A 22,920-nucleotide genomic window follows, 5' to 3' on the forward strand; every position below is an offset into this window, starting at 1 on the left:
CAGAATTCCGACCCAGTCAGGGTCACGTAGCCTGTGACGGGCCGTCGTGCCTGCGATGGTCCATCCTGCTGAGTCGTCACAGAGTTCAGAGACTTACTTTTTATTTAAGACCCTGTGACGGCCAGTCATGCCTGTGACGGTCCGTCCTGCCACTTCGTCACGAAGTTCAGAGAGTCGATTTCAGTACCTAAATTTCAGAATTCTAAGTGTTTTGGAACGAGACCCCCTCAACGGTCCGTCGTGCCCATGATGGTCCGTCGTCTCAGCCATTTTTTCCAGAAATAAAATCTGCTGCTCAAAATGACTAAACAGGTCGTTACACTTACTACCCACCCATTACTTATTAAACCTCATCCAATTAATAGACCAATTATAAATCAAAATCACCCTAAACACTACTAAACATGATGAAATTACAGATTTCTGAAGATGACACTAAAAATTATTCGAGTACGAATTGAAACCTCAATTAAATTAAGGTTGAGCCTATTATTTAGGAGGATACATCAGTAAGATTCTCTTTCAAGTCAGAATTCAAATTTTATGATTAATGGTAAAGAAGTAGTACATTCTGAATTAATTCATGCACTTTTTTAATATAATTTTGTAAATATGTAACGACCCAAAACGTGTCGCGAGTGGCACCCACATTTATCCTTCTATGTGAGCGAACCAACCAATCTAAACCCCATCATTTCAAACATAATGAACAAAATACAATGCGGAAGACTTAAAACTCATTAATAAAAATAGATTAATAACTTCTAAAACTCAAGCACTTATTATTATACCCAAAATCTGGAAGTCATCATCACAAGTACATCTATCCTCGAATTACTAATTCTAAGAGTATCTAGAAAGCTAAAATCAATATAAAGCTAGTCCATGCCGGAACTTCAAGGCATCAAGACATGAAGAAGAAGATCCAGTCCAAGCTAGAAGCGTTAGGTCACCCTGAAATCCGGTGTAATGAAGACTGACTAGAGTTGCGGTTGAGTTGAAGACGACGGTACGTTTGCTGTACTCCACAAATAACAAAGAAAGAAACATACAAGTAGGGGTCAGTACAAACACAAGTACTAAGTAGATATCATCGGCCAACTCAAAATAGAAAACAATATATATAAGATAATATCATAAAATCAACTACAATACTCAACATGTGGCATTTACAATTTCCATAACCCTTAGTCACAACACCAAGCACATCAATGAGAACTCACGCCTCCCCATCATACTCATTTGGGAATTAGGTTCATTAAATTGAGTATATTAACATCTTTCAAGATTCATTATCTTTTATCCCTCTTGTGTCGGTACGTGACACTCCGATCCTCATATACTATCCTGGTACCGGAACGTGGCATCCAATCTATAAACTATCCTGGTCTCGGAACGTGACACTCCGATCCTCATATACTATCCTGGTACCGGAATGTGGCACCCGATCCATAAACTATCCTGGTGTCGGAACGTGACACTCCGATCCTCATATACTATCCTGGTACCGGAACGTGGCACCCGATCCATAAACTATCCTGGTGTCAGAACGTGACACTCCGATCCTCATATACTATCCTGGTGTCGGAACGTGACACCCGATCCCCTAATCTCACTACTTTCGTTCATCAAGCCTTCTTTTATACCAAGGCATCATCATTAACAAAGTAGATTAGGGCTTTTCAAGATTTAGGATTCAATAGCTTCATCATGCTTATTTTATCACAATTATATAATCAGATTCATGCAACCATACAATTAAGCATATAGAAGGATTTACAGCACTACCCAATACATATCATTCGCTATTAAGAGTTTACTACGAATAGTATAAAAACCATAACCTACCTCCACCGAAGATTCGTGATCAAGCAAGCAAATTCCCCAAAGCTTGTGTTTCCTCTTCGTTCGTATCTCTCTCGATCGTTCTTCTCCCTCTCTTTGTTCTTTCTATTTTTCTTATTCAAACCCTCTTTTTTTATCCTAATTAGCATATAATTAAGTATAAAAGATGAGGAATTAATCCACTAATTAACTCAAGGTTATCTCCTTTAACCCTCAAGTAGTTAAATTATTAACATTAACCACTAAATTTATAATTATAGCAGGAATAGTCCAAAACGCCCCTTAAAACATTTAACAGAAATCAAACCCAGCCTGGGATTACGCAGTGTGTGACAGGCCGTCGTGACTGCGACGGTCCGTCCTGCTGCTTCCGTCACAGAGTTCAGAGATTCGTTTTATTAAAGAGTCTGTGATGGCCCGTCCTATCATTTCGTCGCAAAGTTCAGAGAGTCGATTTCAGTACCCAAATTTCAGAACTCTAAGTATTTTGGAACGAGACCCCCTCGACGGTCCGTCGTGCCCATGACGGTCCACCGTGGGATCCGTCGACCAAGACAGTTTTCCCAGAATAAAATCTGCTGCTCAAAACGACTAAACAGGTCGTTACAAAATATTTTTTATTTTTTAAAATATTAAAACTTTAAAATATTATTTTCAAAAAATGTTGTCTATTAAGTAATATCACATAATTGAGACGAATGAATAATTAAGATGAACATATCAGACTTTTAAGTTTATCGATAATTTTTAATTAGACACTTGAATTATAATATGTTTTGATTGAGGACATGAATGTATGATAATCTTTTCCTATAGACATTTTCGCCTCAAATTTTTTGAAACACTCATTGGCAATAACTTTTCTATTATTGTATTAGTAATGGGGCAGGTTTATTAATCGGGTGTGGTTTAATTAATAACGAGTGGATAGTAGATTTATTTATAAAGTATATTAATAAGTTAAATTATAACAAATAGTTGAGATTCATGTATTAAAAGAATATTTAAATATTTTAAATTTAAAATCGTTAAATAAGTGGTCAATTTTGAACCCAAAGGTGGACAAGGGTATTTTGGAGACAAAAGGTGAATGAGAAGGGTATTTTGGAGCCAATAGGTAGTTGGAGGGTAGTTTTGTACCACTTATGAAACTTAAAGAGTATTTTAGGCCCTTTTCCGTAAATTTAAACAACATACCAAACTCAAAACTGTAAGGTACTTTGTCAAGAATATTGAGACTGAAATATTGGTAAGTTTTTATAATTACAAAGATGGTAATTTTGAGTAAACTAACATTTATATTCATCACACTAAAATGAGAAAATATAATCTTGAAAAACCATTATACACAACAAATCATCGAACCTAAATAGTCTTAGTAAAATAAATGAGAAAGACACAACTTAATCTACATTTAATCTGCAAAAAATGTAGGAAGAGATCATATAACAAGTACTCTTTCACATCACTCTATTAGCGTTGGACATCAACTGATTATTCTAGTTTTGTGAATTATCTAGTTCCTAGTATTAACTACCATGCAGTGTCCACAATGCAATCATTCTTCAGATTCTGGATAGTATTGCTAGAATGTGTTCCTTGTTTGTCACATCCCAAAACCACACCCTAGAAGTTAGGGGTAATCTCGGATTGCAACTGGCGTACTTGACCTCTCGGAGGTCATGTACAAGCCCTTAAATATCATTCATCGCATAAACATAGTGAAAAGTAGTGCAATATTAAAACTTTTCACAAAACATATTATTGTTTTTAAAAACTCTTTCATATAAAGCAATAGGAAATACTAAGTCTCAATCTCATCATCAAAAGACACAAGAATACTTGGGACATGTCCCATACTTCAAGATATAAAAATACTTAGTCTATTTCACTACTTCAAAAGAAAACATAAAAGACATATATGCGCTCGAGTCAAATTAGTACATACATCAACTTCTCTTGAACGATACTACGGTCTAAGTCTTCACTTCCCAAATGCTCCTCATCTACCAATAACTATAGAAATAGATAAACATGGATTAGTACAACCACGTTTGCTAAGTATGGCACAATGCATAAAACCATGAAAACGGACATTTATTAGCAATATGCATCTTTTCATTTAAAAATTATATTATAATCATAAGAACAATATTTTAACAACTTAGAAACACATACGATAACATTTAAGCAAATATCATAGTTTTACCTTCACCTTAGACATCTCTTAGTATGTAATCATCCCACTTAAAGTTATCCTAAGACTCACTTAAGTGACACAAAGAGACCGTCCATACAACCTCCCTAAGAGTACCTAAATGATATTCAAGACTACTTATAATGAGTCACATACACACCTTAAGACGTCAAAGCATCATTGTACGATTCTTCTACCAAAGGTGACTCTAAGTCTCACTTGAGTGAGTTGTGAAGCGGCCGCCCAACAATCCCTTACACATACACTCAAGAGATCCTTTAGACTACCTAGGATAGAATCATTCTCACCAAGTATATCAACATATAGATAATATGACATTTCCTCATAAAAGGTTATAAAAAGACTTATTTAAGTAGATCAAGAAGATAATGTCCATGATTGACCTCTTCAAGACTACGTAAATAATCATTAAAACTTCCTAAGTTTGGATCATGTCCACTAATCAACATCTTCCCTAACTAGAGTCATACTCATCTAGGTAAGATACGAAGTGACCATTCTATGCCCTTTTCACACCTTAACTAGACAACCCTTAACCACTCTAGATAAGTACTTATCCCATTAACATACTTTCTTACTTAACTTAAGTCATTACATTCATTAGTTCATTTAGGAGACCTTCAACACACAAAAGACATTTAAGTAATGGTATTAGACAAGACCCAGGGACTCTAACTAACACCTTCAAAGCCTATTGTGCAATGTCTAGATAGCATCCCGTACCACCACCTAAACTTCATAGAACTTCTCTAATGCTAGTAAATATCCCACATGATGAGAATAGGCAATAATCAACATAGACCATAATTGCAAGACATGGAATCTGGAGTTCTTTCCTACTCAGATGAGGTTGTTCTACTTGTCAATGGTAGAACTTGGACACATCCTATGGAAGCACATGGTTAAGGAATATGTAGGACGTGCTTTGTAATATAGTCTCATACTTAACTAGAACTACTTCCCTTACCATACTCACTCAGTGCTAGCTTTCATTCTCATAGAGTAATTAAAATTAAAGGTTCACATAAAAGGGTTCCATAACATGTTCATAACCCTATTACATTTACCTACCAAAGAGGTCCTCTTAAGGTACCTTCCAATGGCGAGAAGAAGATCATGATGACTTTCCCAAGGATTAATATGATGTCGTTCCAGCCAATTAACCTTATGTTTATCATTCCTTTACTTTGAAGGATACCATTACGGCTTACGATTTCAACATTCATAACCTTACAACTAGGTTCAAGGTTTCACATATAAGACACTCTTAAATTCATTTAAGGTCACATGTCATTGATACATTCAAGCCTAAGAGACTTTAGCATCCTAAGTCAATACATGACATATTCATAATCATATATACATCAAGTAAGGAACACAAGTCAACAAGACACGACACCATATACTTCACTTTAACTCATAATACAAGCCATTCTCGAAACACATAAGTATAACCATATCATCTTCAAGTCATCCTATACACTATCATAACATCATCAATGTGACCAACATAGACTCATATAGTCAAGTAGGAATAACCATGACTTAACCCTTAGATTATACACACTAGGTCAAAGTCATAGTCTAACATGATCACCTATGCAACATTAATAAAACACATTTACATTCACATTGCTCAATATATATATAGATATTATCATACTGCACATAATGAACTACACAAATAGCCACATTACTTCAAGTAGTACAAACAAGGCCATGATCATCATATTGCATAAAGTAACACCGATAAGGCCATGTCAATTGTAAGTAAAACACATAACACCACCACCATAACTGGAACATACCAACCACAACATAATTAAAGTATAAACAACATCAAAATAAAGGTAATATGGCATATTACCACCACAACATCTACAACACCTCAATTTGATGCCACATCAACCAATTCAACACCATAAGACCCTTACCAATGGACATGAACAATAGATCAATGTAGAAACTATGGAAATCAATGAAACTAGGTCAATTAAATAGAGATTAATCAATTTAATACAACCTAGATATCAATTGAACACAATTCATACATCATTAGAAATCCCATTGAAATCTACACGAGAATTCAAAAATATTAGGTCAATATTAAGTAACCCATAACATAGTCAAACTCTAGGGTTCATCCAATTCATGGGTTCATAGCTAATTTAGGTCAAAATAATTAATAGAATATAAATTAAATCATTATTCAATGTTTTTAAATCATTAACACAAGAACCCATGGTAGAGTCAAGAAATTGGATAATTCAACATGAAAACTTTAGAAAACATCTTGAGAATTAGGACTCCTTGATGAAGAGAGTTTAAAGGATCAAAATCCATACCTTGATGAAGCTAATTCTTCACTTTGATGAAGATCTCCACTCAATTCGTCACTTTAAGCCCTTTCTTGAGTTTGGACTTCAATGGAGTCCTAGAGAGAATACTAAGGATTTGGGTTTTTGATTTAGAAGAGTGAAGTGTTCAATGTATTTAAGACTTATTACACACATTAAATACCGAAAAGACCCCTAAAGAACCGCCAAACCTTTTATTTGTAAGTGGGGTGAATTTACAAGTTCACCCTTTACTTGGCAGTGACTGCACATAGGGACAACACCATCGACATTTGGGTGTTGACGGATGGTTTGTCCACAAACGGACCGTCCTGCCCTCCCATCGTTGGTTCAGAGGATTGAAATGGTTCTCCTCCCTTCCCAATATAACTCCCTAACAACGGCACCCATCGACGGGGAGTCGATAGGCCCATGAGCTGTTGATGCCTTTGTCGTTTGGGGATGCCTGGAACAGTCTTGACTCCAAGTTTGGGTCCTTCCTTGAGGACCCTTGGTTGGTCCTTGGGGATGTTTGCCTGGAAGTTTCAAACCCAAAAATGATCGTATATTATTTTGTCACCTCGCACATGAATTTCATCCAAAACGAACACGTTTGATCTCCAAACTCAACGAAACTTGACACACTGACTATATATGTTATAATAAACAATTTAAGGACATTACAAACTCATGAATCACACATAAACACATAGAACCTTATATGAGGCACATAGGTGACTTAGTCATTGAACGTCTTAGTCATTCCTTGACGTTTGACTTCCAATGCACCTAAACTCTTACACATACCTTAATAACACATAATAGACCTATTTAGGACCTTATACCATCAATACCAACATGTTAGGATCTAGTTCACCTAATTCATTTTGGGGGTCTGACTTTCTCCCTCACTTGGACCACATTCGTCCTCGAAAGACACTTGTCACTCTCTGAACACATTCAAGAATAGAGATTTAACTAGTAGCTAATAACCATTCCATATAACACATAACCAAGAATAGAACATCAATTTCACATAGTAAAGATATTTCCAACACAACAAGAAAGTAGAAGACAATTCTATAACTCATCATGCTAGAAAACTCACATGCCTTATTTTTCAAATAGTAAAAACTCATTTTATATTCAATATTATGCATATATACATCAGTTCTAACCATATTACAACAATTTTAGACCAAGCAGTTTATATGTAAAATTTCTATTAAGAAATGCTACTTTTAGGTAATTCATGGTATGAATATGCTACTATGCAACGTAACATCATATAAAAAAATTACAACATACTTATGGCTTCATAAAATACACAATGCAAGAAGTTAATGAAATTCAATTTCGACAGAACACCTAAAGACCATGAATATGCAACATGATTCTATATCATTCTTATCCCATATTCTAACCATACTCCCCCATTTAGAATGAACTCATATCTCTAAATTTAAATGCAAGGACTTACCCATATCATCATCACCACCATCCGGCTTCTCCTCTAGTCCGTAGTGCATAGAAATGCCTCTTCGTTGGAGTATCTTCTTTGGAGCCCTAGGAGCAACTTTCTTACCCTCTCTTCCTCTAGAAACAATCATAGGACAATTTCTCACCTTATGTCCTTCCTTACCACAGCTATAGCAACTCCCCGTACCCAATAGAAACACACTATAATGTTTTTTGCCACAAGTGACACATGTAGGATTGACATTTTGAGAACCACCTTCTTTCTCCAATTTAAACTTAACACTATTAGGTTCTTATTGACCTTGGGCCCTCTTCTTAAACCTAGGTTGCCTTTGATCACTAAAACCACTTCTTTTAAAACTCCTAGCCATCCTCATATGTTTAGACTCTTCAATTGATTGTGAATACACCTTGAGTCTATCTAGGGTCATATCATCATGTAGTATAGTGGTACGACATTCCTCCCTCACTATGTCGGCAACACCTGTCACCAAAAAACTTATTTCATCCCTTGCATTAGACACAAGAGAAGGGGCATATCTAGATAACATTGAGAACTTCAAAGAGTATTCCTCAACACTCATATTTTTTTGCTTGAGATTTATAAACTCCTCCACCTTATCTTTTCTTCTCTCCCGGGGAAAGTACTTACCAAGAAAAGCTTCTTTAAGTTCCTCCCACTCAATAGGACCCAATTCCTCTGGTCTATTATTCTTCCATTAAGTGTACTATATTTCAGAAACATCCCTCAATTGGAATGAAGCCAACTCCACCTTCTCCCTAGATGTAACTCCCATAGCACTCAACACCTTGTACACCCCATTAAGAAATTCTTAGGGATCCTCTCCACCTTAGAGCCAAGAAAGATAGGAGGATTCATCCTCATCAAATCTCTCAACCTAGAGGTCATAGTTCCCTCCAAGACATTCACACTAGGCATCAAACTCAAATTTATTTGATTAGTTACGGCTTGGTCTAGACCAACCAAAGCCTCTCAAATCTTCATATTATTCAACTCCCCATGAACCTCTGGAACCTCATTACCTCATTCCACGTTAGGGACTTGATCACTTTGAGCACCTTAAGGAACTTGTTCAACTTCCTCAACTTGAGTAGGGATATCCTCTTGCACCTCATTCTCTTCAACTCTCCTATCCTATGTCCTCCTCGTATTCATCTTCCTCTAAACACAAGGAAAACCATAAGAAAAGAGTACTCATAACTTTTACTTTATGACACTACATAGGAATAGAAAAGAAGGAAAATTGTAGCATCCTATATCCTCTTGCCCATAGATGTGTCGCGACTCACACCGATGGTCAAGAATCTACTATACATTCCCACTTAAAAAGACTCTATTTTATGCAGCCATTTTTATGGTAAGAGATTATGATCCAACTACTCGGTACAACGATCTATTAGATCGTGTCCTTAGGCATCGTGATGCAATCATATCCCATCTCAACTGGGCATGTAAATTTTGTAGTCTTTCATAGTTTTGGTTTGTATATTCATAATGATACCATGAGAGATTTAGGGCGTCCTCAAGATATGTTTTCAGATACCTCTATACAATTACAACCCGTTTTTATTCAATGGATACAAAATACCCATGCTTTAGCACCTGGTGCAACGGCTTCTGGTGCAACAACAAGCACCAGTTTGACTTGGGGTGGTGGTGATTTAGTGGCAGTGGGTGGCAAGGTGGCTTTGTTGCCTATTTTATTAGGAACCACTAATTTTTTTGTACATCACATTCATGCATGTACGACTCTTGTGACGGTATTGATACTCTTGAAAGGTGTGCTATTTGCTCCCAGTTCTTGTTTGATACTAGATAAAGAAAATCTTGGTTTTTATTTTCCTTGTGATGGACCTGGAAGAATGGGTACATATCAAGTATCGACCTGGGATCACATCTTCTTAGGACTATTCTGGATGTACAATTCAATTTCGGTTGTAATATTTCGTTTTAGTTGGAAAATGTAGTCAAATGTTTGAGGCAATATAAGTGACCAAAGGGTAGTAACTCATATCACGGTAGGATACTTTGCACAGAGTTCTATTACTATTAATGGGTGGCTCCACGATTTCTTATGGTCACAGGCATCCTAGGTAATTGAGTCTTTTGGTTCTTCATTATCTACATATGCCCTTTTTTTCCTAGGTGCTCATTTTGTCTAAGCTTTTAGTTTAATGTTTCTATTCAGCTGACGTGGTTATTGGCAAGAACTTAATGAATCCATCGTTTGGGCATTCTTCTTAGCAATAATTATTGCAGTAGGATAATGGCTAGGAGGATTTGACAAACATTATGACATTACTATTTCCAAGGTGTAGGGCTTAGCTAAGGACCCCACTACTCATCGTATTTGGTTTGGTATTGCTACCGCACATGACTTCGAGAGTCATGATGATAATACTGAGGAACGTCTTTCTCATAATATTTTTGCTTCTCACTTCGGTCAATTAGCAATAATTTTTCTGTGGACTTTCGGAAATCTGTTTCACGTAGCTTGGCAAGGAATTTTGAGTCGTGGGTACAAGACCTTTTGCATGTAAGACCTATTGCTCATGCAATTTTTGATCCTCATTTTGGTCAACCGGCCGTGGAAGCTTTTACTCAAGAAGGTACTCTTGGCCCAGTGAATATCGCTTATTCTGGTGTTTATCAGTGGTGGTATACGATCAGTTTACATACTATTGAAGATCTTTATACTGGCACTCTTTTTCTATTATTTCTTTCTGCCATATCCTTAATAGCAGGTTGGTTACACCTACAATCGAAATGGAAACCGAGCGCTTCCTGGTTCAAAAATGCCGAATCTTGTCTGAATCACCATTTGTCAGGACTCTTTGGGATAAGTTCCTTGGCTTGGACAGGGCATTTTTCCATGTTTCTATTCCTGCATCCAGAGGGGAGTACATTCGGTGGAATAATTTCTTAGATATATTACCGCATCCCATGGGTTAGGCTCACTTTTTACAGGACAATTGAATCTTTATGGTCAAAACCCCGATTCAAGTAGTCATTTATTTGGTACCGTCGAAGGGGCGGGAACGGCCATTCTAACTCTTCTCTTGGGATTCCACTCACAAACGCAAAGTTAATGGCTGACTGATATTGCCCATCACCATTTAGCTATTGCATTTGTTTTTCTTGTTGCTGGTCATATGTATAGAACCAATTTTGGGATTGGGAACAGTATGAAAGATCTTTTAGATGCACATATCCCTTTAGGGGGACGATTGGGGTATGGACATAAGGGTCTATATGAAACAATCAACAATTCGCTTCATTTTCAATTAGGCCTTGATCTAGCTTCTTTAGGGGTTATTACTTCTTTTGTAGCTCAACACATGTACTCTTTACCCGCTTATGCATTCATAACACAAGAATTTACTACTCAAGCTGCATTATATACCCACCACCAATATATCGCAGGATTCATCATGATAGGAGCTTTTGCTCATGGAGCTATATTTTTCATTAGAGATTACAATCCGGAGCAAAATAAAGATAATGTATTGGCAAGAATGTTAGATCATAGAGAAGCTATCATATCTCATTTAAGTTGGGCCAGCCTCTTTCTGGGATTCCATACCCTGGGACTTTATGTTCATAGTGATTTCATGCTTGCCTGTGGCACTCCGGAGAAGAAAATCTTGATTGAACCTATATTTTCTCAATGGATACAATCCGCTAATGGTAAAACTTCATATGGGTGCGGGTTGAAGTATCTGGTTGCCGGGTTGGTTAAATGTTGTTAATGAAAATAGTAATTCATTATTCTTAACAATAGGTCCTGGAGACTTTTTGGATCATCATGCTATTGCCCTTGGTTTACATACAACTACATTAATCTTAGTAAAAGGTGCTTTAGATGCACGTGGTTCCAAGTTAATGCTAGATAAAAAGGATTTCAGCTATAGTTTTCTGTGCGATGGCCCAGGACGAGGCGGTACTTGTGATATTTTGGCATGGGACGCATTTTATTTGGCAGTTTTTTGGATGTTAAATACTATTGGATGGGTTACTTTTTATTGGCATTGGAAGCAAATCACATTATGGAAAGGTAACGTTTCATAGTTTAATAATCTCCACCTATTTGATGGGCTCGTTAAGGGATTATTTATGGTTAAACTCTTCACAACTTATCAATGGATATAACCCTTTTGATATGAATAGTTTATAGGTATGGGCATGGATGTTCTTATTTGGACATTCTGTTTGGGCTACTATATTTATGTTCTTAATTTCTTTGCGTGGGTATTGGCGGGAATTGATTGTAACTTTAGCATGGGCTCACGAACACACACCTTTGGCCAATTTGATTCGATGGAGAGATAAACTAGTGGCCCTTTCTACTGTACAAGCAAGATTGGTTGGATTAGATCACTTTTCTGTAGGTTATATATTCACTTATGCGACTTTCTTGATTGCCTCTACGTCGGGCAAATTTGGTTAATTAATGTGTGTATTCGCGATAATCTCATAATGGGAGGTTTAAAAAAACATGTACTAATTACCAAAATAACATTTTTATTAGGTACACTTTTTCTTTGTGTTATTCCACCTCTTGCTTGTTTTTGGTCCAAAGATGAAATTTTTAATGATAGCTGGTTGTATTCGCTATTTTTTGCAATAATAGCTTGGGCCACGACGGGATTAACCGCATTTTATATATTTCGGATCTATTTACTTACTTTTGAAGGGCATTTAAACGCTCATTTTCAAAATTATGGTGGGAAACAAAAAATCCCCTTCTATTCAATATCTCTATGGGGTAAAAATGGAGTTAAGAAAAACTCTTGTTTATTAACAATGAATAATAATGAAAGTACCTATTTTTTGTCAAAAACTAAATATCCAGTTGCTTCAAATGGAAGAAAGATGACATGACCTTTTATGACTATTGCTCATTTTAAGCATAAAGCGGTTTCTTCCTAACCGTATGAACCGGAAAATACTATGTTATTCCCAATAGTCCAATTTTCGAGCCAATTTATAGTCCAATTTATGATTATGAACAGATGATTTTATTACACTCGTAGTCTCTGATGGATGAGAACCAAATAGGTAGCATCTACATTTAGAATTCAAGTATTGTATACGTCATTAGTTCGATCCTTTATAGGAACTACTCGTAATTACAAACTTGCAAAATTGATCTTTTTATCATAAAGAGATTCGTCGTTCCTGGCCCTACTTCACCTTAATTGTTAATTGAACAAGTAAAAGTTCTGTCTTGGTCGGACTGGGGATAACATTTCTCTTCTGCATGTCCATGGATTTTTGAAAAATCCAAACATTTGAGAGATAGATAGAGAGGTAGGAATTTCTCGAATGAACTGCACTCCTTCGTATACGTCAGGAGCCCATTGATGAGAAGGGTATGGTGAAAGCTTGAACCCAATTCCTACGATAATGAATATGAGCGCAATTGAAATTCTTGGGGAGTTATACATTTGTGTATTGATAAGACCGTTTACTATTTCTTGAAGCTCAATCTCTCCCCCGGATGAACAATATAGCCAAGAGAAACCATGAACAAGAATAGAAGTGCTTGCCCCACCCATGAGTAAATATTTCATAGTAACCTCATTAGACCGTACATCTTTCTTGGTATATCCAGATAATAGGTAGGAGCATAAACTGAAACATTCTTGGGCTACAAAGATAGTAATTAAATTGTTAGCACCACATGAAAACATTTCCCCTAGAGTATCTTTTAATACGAATAAGAGAAACTCTCTTATGATCATCGACCATAGAAATAGATACTTGGGAAAAGATTAAACCCAAGCAAAATCCGCAATAACATCTCATGGGAATGTTACTAAGGGAACATGTAGGAATAATAGGTTCTCTATTGACTGGTATTTTATTCCGCATAGATTAAGGGACAAATTTAAATTTCTTTCTATTTAGAATAGAAAACTATTGATACGTTTTATGGCAGTGAAATCTGACAATAGTAACATAGTTACACTACTCCAATTAAAATAAAAAAAAACTAAATCAAAATAAATGAAAGTCAAATACTCTTTTTCAAAATATACATATGATGTGGTACAAGGAATTGCAAGCATCTCGAAGAAAAAGAGAATGTAATGTAGATTTTGAAGATGAGTATAAATAAGATAAATGAGTTTTCATAATTTCATTTTTTTGATCATAAATAATCGGCAACAAGTATTTGGTTCTTTTTACGTACTTGATATCAATAAATATGCGAATCTATAAATTCATTTTGGCAAATTGAACCTTCTCGAACTGTTAATTTTTAAGAACCAAAAAAATTTGTGCCAAAATAACAGATGCCAAGAAGAACAAAAGTCCTTGGACACGCAATGGATCTTGAAGTACTATTTCTGCATCTCCCTAACCAAATCCGCCTACATTAGGGTTACTCGTTAATGGTTTATAAAATTTGATAGATTCGCCCTCGAAAACAAGAAGTTAGTACATATTTGTGTCAAGTCCATAAAATGTATCCCCGTTCCCCTCGCTTGGCATTGGAATCCCTACATAACGAATTGATGTGGTATATTCATATCTTCATATATGAACAATAATAACTAGCATTCTTATTGAGACTATAACTCATAGGGAAGAAAATAGATTTATTGATGGAATCAAATATGCAGTATTTACAGACAAAAGTATTCGGTTATTCGGGAAAAATCAATATACTTCTAATGTCGAATCAGGATCAACAAGGACAGAAATAAAGCATTGGGTCGAACTCTTATTTGGTGTCAAGGTAATAGCTATGAATAGTCATCGACTTCCGGAAAAGAGTACAAGAATGAGACCTACTATTGGACATACAATGCATTGCAGACGTATGATCATTACGCTTCAACTGGGTTATTCTATTCCACCTCTTAGAAAGAAAATAACTTATATCTTATCATGTGATACGCATCTTATGCTGCGGCAAGCATACAATGATGCGACATTTATAGGCGGGGAAGTAGCCTTGTAGTCTTGCTTGTTCATCCTCGGGGAACTAAACTCCCTTGAGATAGAAGAAAAAAAGAGTGAGGTAGTGGAAAACTAAGAAAGATTATCTTTTCAAGGATAGAAGTGCTATAAAGGAAAGTAGGTAGAAGAAGGAGACAAGAACTATCTTGCTATACCTGAATCAGTTTGATTCAATGCTTGCACTTGGATCTTTCTCTCCAGATTCATTCTACGATTCTAGTCAAGAACCGCTAGTATGCCTCGAGAGCCTGAGCTACTCTTTTTTTTTCCTTACCTATATATCACAGTTAGTACCCTCAAAGCCATTGACTTTCAAGTAGAGCGTCTTTTCAAGTCAGTCTTGTCCCGCCTGCTCGAGCATGACCTCTCAGAGGTCTTGTACAAGCCTTGTATATCATTCATCGTATAAATCTTATATATCAATCATCGCATAAACATAGTGAATAGTAGTGCGGAATTAAAACTTTTCATAAAACATATCATAGCATTTAAAAACTCTTTCATATAAATCAATAGGAAGTACTAAGTCTAAATCTCATCATCTTAAGACACAATTTTGAATACGGGGTGTTACAATGATCGAGGTTATTTAGTAGAATAAGAAGTGGAAAAGGAATTAGTTATATGGTGTAACATGGATTTCTAGTACTTGATGCTTTAAACTTAAATTTTTCATGCGTCTTAAGCATCTGTTAGTATATGTGATGGTATTTTGCTTTAATTTTGTATGAAAATAGGTTTTGGAGCTGAGATCAGAAAGTTGCAATAGCAATTGTTTTTTAAGATTAATGACTCGACCTACGAGCCATGGACTTTTGTACGAGTAATAGGTAGGAGTTTTTGTTTGAAGAGTTGACTTTCAGATCTAAGAATAAAAGCACGGAAGCTAATGACGATCCTAGTAATTTGTACGACCCATACAATTGAGTCGTGAAAAAGTTTGGAGAAGTTGAGCTCTAGTACCTAAATGACAAATATATAGGACATGTCGTACAAATATCAATGGATCATAGATCCTACTCATAGAAATTTCTCTTAAGTGAAGGAATAGCTCCAAATATATTGAAGGTACCTAGGAACTGTAGGAATTCCTACAAGTCATAGGTAAGAACCATAGAACAACTGACATGCCAAATTTATTTTACCCACTTTATTTAGAATTTGATGTTTATAAATAATTCTAATTTTTTCTTTATTGTTGTTAGACAATTTGATGCTTTTACTTTTTGCATTGCAAAAAGTTTGACAATTTAATTCTTGAAGTATTGGTTATAATATTGTGTTTTGTTCGTCAATTCAAGATTTTAGATTTTATCTACTCTAATTGTAAGTTCATAATTAATTCTATTACACATTATGAATTGTGATCACCGAAACATGAGTAGCTAAATCCCAAACTCGAATTGTGGGAACCATGGGTAATTTAAAAAGTAGACCTAATAATCAAGTAATTCATAAATAGTGTTTATGCGTGTGTTATTGATCTCTCCGTTTGAATGTTTTTTAAAGGTGCGCAATGTTAGGACACACCTTATTCCTACTTTCCGTCCAATAATGTAATGAATGGATAAAAAGATTATGAACAAAGATTTAGAGTTGGTAATCTTCTATCTGATACTCTAACCTAAAGATGTGAGGCCTAATTTGAGGTAAAGATTAAGGGTTAATAAAGCATACACACGTAGACCGACCAAGTTGTGTGATGAAATTCCCTACTTGGATGACCAATCACTTTGGAGATACCTAGTTACTGACTCTAGTTGACAAACACTAGATAAGGGTTACTATTATTAGGTTTACTACATTAAGAACTTGTGGGAAATAAATATACCCTATTTTAAACTTATATTGATCTTAAAAACTGTGAATCCTATTTACTTGGTTACTCGTTACTCAAATCAATCAATTAATTTTTTTAGTTACAAAATCCCTTTTAGGGAGATAATCTGACCAGAAGTACAATCATAAGTAAATTTTCCTAAGTCTAGACCATACTCCCGTGGGATTTACCCTAACCTCTATTAGGTTCTTTATTTGACAACGATTATTCATACTTCTTTAGGAAAATCTAAGTTGTGTGTATCAAGTTATGGCGGCGTTGTCGGGTAATAAGGCGCTTAGATTAGCCCTTTTTTGTTATTTCACTTTAGTCAATTATTTTCTAATTTACATTTAATTTTATTTTTATTTTCTGCAAGTCTTATTCTGAAAGTATGTTAGGTACACAAAGTAAAGGGAATTCCCAACCACTTATGATATTGCATTGAGAAGAACTCTACGAAGAATGGCCAGACCATATCATAATTTGGGAGTGAACGATGATCCAAACATAGAGGGTCGTGATGAGGTTCCTATAGTCCAACTTCCGGGAGTAGTGGAAATGCTTATAAATTTCAGAATAGCCCTCTCTTTGATAACCTTATGAGAGTGCAAAATCGACAAGCACCTAATGTGTGTCATAACTACATGGTTGACCATAATATTATTAAATCAATGGGTGCTATCGTTGCACCTCCATCGTTGCCCATTCTTACGCTTGTTGTCACTACTAGTTTGAATAAATGCTCACGTCCAGGGGGTAGGGTTGTTGTTGGGCTACCTGAGGACTTATATGCTCATCCAAATAAATTTACCAATGTTTATAAAATTAGTGTGAGAAGATAAGATCTAGACATAGAAGCAATTGAGCTAAAGGTATTTCCACTATCATTGATAGGTGATGATTCTGTATGGTTATCTGAGATGTCGTATAACTCAACTACTACATAAGATGAGATATACAGAGTGTTATATAATAGGTATTTTATGGTGTCAACAAAGATAATGTTTAAAGATATAATCTATAATTTTATGGCTTCACCTAGTGACGCATGGGAAATATTCACCGGCTATATGATGAGAGTTCCAAATTACCAAATTTATGATGAATCTCTTAAGGATTTCTTTTACACATGAATAGTTGAGTATGATAAAGGAGTGCAGGACACTCTTTAAAGGATCATATAGAGCTACACATTTTTTCAAATAATAAAGAAGTTGAAAATGATGACCAGAAATAATAAAGCGTGGAGCATTAGACTTCATCTATCATAAAGATAACTTTTTACAAGCAACACAAAATCAATCCAATGATGCTATTCATGAAGAGATGGATCACAGAGGTTAGCTTAGTAATGAAACGTGTAAGTGGGAATTCTGAGAAATTTAATGCAGTTCATTATCATAATAGGGCTCCAGCAGCTTGTGAGTATATGTATAAAGAAGATGTAAATTTTGTGAATGATCAGACTGAAGGCTTATGGACCTATGCCCAAGCATCCAATCAGGATAATTGGCAGTGGGTCCAGGTAATCAGGGTCGGAACTACAGTAATTTCTATTGTAAAGGGAACTTCTATCATAATGGGAAATATAATCGTGATAACAGCAATAACATAAATGGGTATAATAACAGAAACTAATAAAAAATAGGGAAAAATGACAGACTGAGAAGCGACAGACTGCGTAGTTCAAAGTAACGACGATTTTTGATCCGATGTCCGTCACTTTTTAATAAAAATAATTCATTTTTAAATTATTTAACAAAAAGCGACGAACAACATCTCGTAGTCCATAATTTTTTAGAGGATTTTTTCACCAAATATATATATAATTAATAATTATTTATTTAATATAACAAGTCATCCATTGCTTGTATTAAAAATAATAATATATAAATTAAAATATTATACATGTTGTCTTTCGCTTTTAATTTATTTTAGTATATTAATTTTTGTTTATAGAGACGGAAGGTGTCTTTATGCCCGTCACTTATTGGCCAATAAACTTGGTCAACATTTTCTAGAAAGCGACGGACGGCGTCTCTTAGTTCGTCGCTTTTTGATTAAAATATTGGTCAACAATTTTTTTAAAGAAGCGACGGACATAGAGATGTTGTCCTTTTTTTTCACTAAATAAGTAAAAGACCACTCGCGATTTTTCCCCATCTCCCCCTTTCCCTATTTATGAAATTTCCCCCCTCCTCACCAACTCGATTGTTGTTGACCCACGAACCACCGCTTGTAGACACCATCGTCGCTTCTATTGACGTCAGAGTTGCCTCCATTACTCATTGCCTCCGTCACATCCCTGCCTCTCCTCAATATCTTCTTCTCTTTAAGGTTAGAGTTAAATAATGTTTCATTTTTTTTTTTCAAATTTATATTTTTGTTTTGTAAGCTATTTATTTGTACTTAGTTTATTGAATTTGTGTTATTGATTGTTAGTTTGAATTAGGATTATTGTTAGTTAGTGAATTGAAAATTTTATTGTTAGGGTTAGTTTAAATTAGGGTATGATCTCAGGATTTGTTTGAACTTGTGTATATTTTAGTTAATTTGTTTTATTTTGGGACTGTATGATTAGTTTTAATTAGGGTCTAGTTGAAGGAGTTATTTTGATTTAGGTATTATTTGAGTTTGTTTAATTTTCTGACTTTAGAGCTAACTAGAGTTTGAATTATTACTGAGATTTTAGCCTAATAGTTTGAATTTGGGATTAGGAATAGCTAACTAGTTTGAATTTTTTGATTTTACACTAGTTAGATTTTATAATTAGTTTGAAATTATGATTTTAAGACTAGTTGGAATTTGACATTTTAGCACTATTGGTAGTTTGATTTTTGAATTATAGGTGTACTTTAAAATGTGATTTTAAGACTAGTTTAAACTTAATTAAGTAGTATTGATTAATTATTTAATATTTAACTTTGTAGATCTTGAAAAAATTGAACTAAATTAGACCAAACAAAGTATATTGTGAAGTTGAACTTAGACTTGAACTTAAACTTTGAATTTGAACTTGAACTTAGAACTTGAACTTGAAATTAGAATTTGAACTTGAACTTGAACTTAAACTATAAATTAGAACTTCAACTTAGAACTTAGAATTTGAACTTAGAATTTGATGTTGAAATTAGACCTCAACTTGAAAATAGAATTTGAAGTTGAACTTAGACTTGAACTTGGAATTAGACTTGAACTTGAAACTAATTAATTAGCTTGAATATATAATTAATTAAGTTTAGAAATTATATATATATATATATATATATATATATATATATATATATATATATATATATATATATATATATATATATATATATATATATATATATAAAACTAATATTCTTGAATTTGAATTTTATATTAAACTAATTCTAGAACTTTTCATGCTAGGAAATTGAGGAAGTTCAACATCTAAGAAAATTGATACAAGACTATATTGCTTCTTTTATCAAAGTAGGAGATAAGGTTGGTGCTTCTAAATTTCTAAAGTTCAGTTACAATTTTTTTCAATAATGTGTTTGTGTCCATATAGTATTGATACTTTGCTTTAATTTTCTAATAATTTCTTAATTTTTTGTTCGGGTGTTTATTTAGCATAAGTACCAACATTAATTGATCTTATTGATGACAAAACCGATTTTCTTTGATGATTGATTTGTGTTCATCTAGTGTTGACGCTTAGCTTTAATTTAGAAATAATGTGTTTGCTTAGCATAAGTATCACAACTTGTTGATCCTATTGATGACAAAATTAATTTTCTTGCAAGATCGATTTGTGTCCATCTAGTGTTGACACTTAGCTTTAATTTAGGTATAATTTATTTGTTTAGCATAAGTACTAACACTAGTTGATACTATTGATGACAAAATTGATTTTCTTGCAAGATTGATCAGTGTTCATCTAGTGTTGATACTCCCTCAGTCAAAAATTCTTTGTCCTATTGTGCTTATCGAAAGTCAATTTGACAAATTTTCAAAGGTAGATTAGATCACATTAATTTAATATTTTAAACAAAAAAAATTAGATATTCTAAAATTATATGAAAAGTACTATAAATTATAAATTTTTGCGTATTAATATGACAAAAAAATACATCTTAAAATCTTAGTCAAAGTTTTTAAAAGTTTGACTCTAAAAATATAAATCATGACAAATAATACCGGACGATGGGAGTATTATTCTTTAATTTAGGATTAATGTGGTTGCTTAACATAAGTACCAACATAAGTTGATCGTATTGATGAAAAAATTAATTTTTTTGCAAGATCGATTTGTGTTTATCTAGTTTTGACACTTAGCTTTAATTTAGGAATAATGTGTTTGTTTAGCGTAAGTACTAACACTAGTTGATCCTATTGATGACATAATTGATTTTCTTGAAAGATCGATTAGTGTTCATCTAGTGTTGATTCTCCCTCTGTCCAGAATTGTTTGTCTCACACCCTTTTTTCGCACAGCGGCGTAAGGGTTTTTCCAATTTAAGTGACATTTTAAAAAGGGATTATTTTAATTTTTTCAGAGTCGCCACTTGGATTTGAGTTACGGTGTTCCAAGTAACATTTTTTTTAATCCCTAATCAAAAAGAAATGTCTCTTTTTTTAATCTGCGAACCAGAAATTCGGGTAAGGAATTCTGTTGACCTAAAGGAAGGTATTAGGCACCCTTCGATCCCGTGGTTCTAGCACGGTCGCTTTATTGACTTTTATATGACTTGAATTAATTTTAAATATATTATTGTTAAAACAAATGTATTTACCCTCATTCTTTAATTTATTTAAATATATTAAAACTACCTTATTTTATTAATCTATGCTCTTTAATTAAAAATATATATACGCATATAAATTAAATCAAACAAAGCAAAATAAAGTAAGATATTCTTTATTTTTCTTTTTCTTTTGTTATTATTATTATTACTTTTATTCTATGTGTTTTTTTTCTTTTTACCTTCTCATCTTTTACTTTTATTATTATTTTATTGTTATCATTATTATGTTTTATACTTTCAAGATTTTATTTGTTTTTTTTATTCAACTTAATTTGTATTTTTTTGGACAAAGAAACTTTCAAGAAAAAAAAAATTCTTTCCTCTTCAATTGAATGTGTTTTTATATTATTTTTATACTTTTTTTCTATTATTTATTTTTGTTTTGTTTTCTCTTTTGCCCTTTTTTTATTATATTCTTTCTCACATTTTATTTTTTAACTTTTTCCTTTTATTATTATTAAATTATATATTTTTTTATTCTTCCATTTTTATTGGTTTTTTTTACGTCACTAACATTAAACCAAAATTCTATTAACTAAAATTAATATATTTACATAATAGCTACACATGTTATCATTATAAACTAAATATTAAAAATTAAAGTGACTTGGACAATAATTTTACTTAAATATAAAATAAACTATGTGTTATTTAAATATAAAATAAATCATGATTTGTTATAACAATTTCACACTAAATATAACTATATAAAGGATCTAAACATAAAGTTGATATGAACATTTGAACATAATTCATATAATAACATCAATAAATATTAATGGTTTAAACACATGCAAAATTTAACAACTTCAATATATATTGCAATCCATTCTTGCATTATCATGACATAAAACTAATACAAAATAAAATTAGTATTACTTCTTGTGGAAATTATTTCACGAAAAGAAAGAATTTAGGAACCATGAACTTAAACCTCGAACTCCACCATTTTTAGTTATGTTTTTCTTTGTGCGTGTATTCTTCAGGAAAAAAAATGAAAAATTTTCTTTGTTGTTTCTTATTCTTTTTTTTATCCTTTTGCTGATTTTTCTTTTTTCTTTTGTCCTTTTTGTTCTCTTTTTTTTTCCTCTTTTGCTCCCCTTTTCTTTTTTCTTCCTTTCCTCTCCCTTTTCTTTCCTCTTCTCTTATTCTTTTCTTTCATTCCCCTCCCCCTCTTTTTTTTCTTTTTCTTTTGTTTTGTTATTCTTTTTTATAAATAGGGGGGTTGTGAGTTAGTTTTTGATGATTTTTCATGGGAGGTGGGGGTAGTAAAATGGTATGTGGAAATGTGGTAGTGGGTAGTGGTTAAGTGGGGTAATGTTTTTATTATTAATAAATAGTAATAATAATAATAATAATAATAACTAGTTATTTTTGTATTAATAAAATATGAAATAGCTAAATTAAAAATAATAATGAAGAAAATATTAAATCAATAATTTATTTGCTAAATT

The sequence above is a fragment of the Solanum lycopersicum genome, chromosome 12, assembly GCF_036512215.1.
Source record: "Solanum lycopersicum chromosome 12, SLM_r2.1".
Taxonomy (NCBI): Eukaryota; Viridiplantae; Streptophyta; class Magnoliopsida; order Solanales; family Solanaceae; genus Solanum; species Solanum lycopersicum.